This window comes from Chrysochloris asiatica, unplaced genomic scaffold (genome assembly GCF_000296735.1).
Source record: "Chrysochloris asiatica unplaced genomic scaffold, ChrAsi1.0 scaffold00498, whole genome shotgun sequence".
Lineage (NCBI taxonomy): Eukaryota > Metazoa > Chordata > Mammalia > Afrosoricida > Chrysochloridae > Chrysochloris > Chrysochloris asiatica.
The window spans coordinates 920,409-922,352 of record NW_006409016.1 but is presented as its reverse complement, the minus strand read 5'-3'; the positions used below and the strand labels follow the sequence as shown (position 1 = coordinate 922,352).

Below are 1,944 nucleotides of genomic sequence, written 5' to 3'. Positions count from 1 at the left end.
ATAGCCACTCAACAGATTAAACACTTGGGAATAAATCTAACCACAGAAACAAAAGACCTATATCAAGAAAACTACAAAACACTGCTTCAAGAAAGCAAAAGAGCCCTGGGCTCTTCACTAGGTAGGTGAGACAAGCAGGCATGGGATTCCATCATTAGGGGAAACGGGATCTTCTCACATTTGTTGTCCCCGTGGTGTTGTTTCTGGGTGGCTGCTATAGGACAGGGGCAAATGGAGGCCGTGTCTGGACTGTTACAGAGGCCCCTTCAGAAGGTGTCTGAGCTGCTGAGGAGGCATGACCACCAGTTGGTGCCAATGGCGCTGCAGATGGCAGTTCGTGATATTATGAATTAAGGTATTGATTATAAGCTGGAAAGAGAAGAGGTCTTTGTGAATAGGGAGGAAGTTGCTCAGGGTGATGGGGCATGCAAGGTTAGTTGGGGCCTAGGAAAGAAATATAAAGATAAGAGAATAAAAGACACTCCCGTATCTGAAATGGACTTTGCTGCAATTGCGGTAGGTGGTCCACCTGAAACTTTATGATCCTCAATTTCTCTATGAAAGCCATTGATCAGGTTACAAACTCAGTTGCCAAGACCTACTACATGTCTGGGGGTCTTCAGTCTGTTCCCATAGTCTTCAGGGGACTCAATGGTGCTCAGCACTCACAGTGCTTTGCTGCCTAGTATGGGCACTGTTCAGGCTTAAAGGTTGCAAAAAGACTTATTAAGTCAGCTATTCAGGAGCACAGTAGAGAATGAATTGATGTATCAAGTACCTTTTGAATTACCTGACACAGCTCAGTCAAAAGATTCTTCTTGGATCAACTATCTATACTCATGGAAGCATGGAAGCAGCAGTCAAGAAATCAAACGATGTATTGCATTAGGCAAATCTGCTGCACAAGACCTTTTTAAAGTGTTGAAGAGCAAAGATATCAGATTGAGGACTAAGGTGCATCTGATCCAAGCCATGGTATTTTCAATAACCTCATATGCATGCAAAAGCTGGACAGTGAATAAGGAAGATGGTAGAAAAATTGATGCTTTTGAGTTATGGTGTTGGAGGAGAATATTGAAAGTGCCATGGGCTGCAAAAAGGACCAACAGATCCGTGTTGCAAAAAATGCAGTCAGAGTGCTCCTTGGAAGCCAGGATGGCCAGACTTCATCTCTCATACTTCCGACATATTGTCAGGAGGGACCAGTCACTGGAGAAGAATTTCATGTTTGTTAAGGTGGAGGGTCAGAGAAAAAGAGGAAAACCCCCAGCAAGATGGATTGACAAAGTGGCAGCTTCAATGGGCTCAAGCGTAGCAACAATTGTAAGGTTAACCCAGGACCAGGAAGTATTTGTTCTGTTTTGCATAGGATCACTATGAGTTGGTACTGACTTAATGGCACCTAAAAGCAACAAGAACAATCAGAAAAAAAAAATGACTTTTGAAATCTGAAGAAATTGTAAGCGTTATTTGTGACACCTTGAAGAGGAATAACTTACGGGTGATCAGAATTTCAGAACTGGAAGAAACAACACACAGAGAAAACTGTCAAAGAGTTGTTGGAATAAAATATCCCTAACATCATGAACTAGAAAGAGATAAGCATCCAAGAATCAGAACAAACCCAAAACAAGATAGATTCCAAAAGAAAATCATCAAGACATTTCATGATCAATCTTTCCAAAAACAAAGCCATAGAAAGAATCCTGAAAGCAGCTTGCAAAAAACGAAAAGTTACCTACAAAGAAGAACCAATAAGACTAAGCTCAGATTTCTCAGCAGGAACCATACAAGCAAGAAGGCAATGGAAGAGAACAAACAAGATGGCGGATCAGGTGGACGTGTAGCAAAGAGCTCCGCCAACAACAACACAGAATACCCGACCAAGCAGGCTCAGGGGATGGTTCCAGAACTCTGAACCACATATAAAGGAATTTTTAGAAG

General features: G+C 42.1%; 1 pseudogene; it reads left to right on the top strand.

Annotated features, from left to right (window-relative positions):
* Nucleotides 1–231: 231 nt before the first annotated feature.
* The window catches only part of LOC102816095, a 4,615-nt pseudogene continuing 2,902 nt past the window's right edge, over nucleotides 232–1,944 (top strand).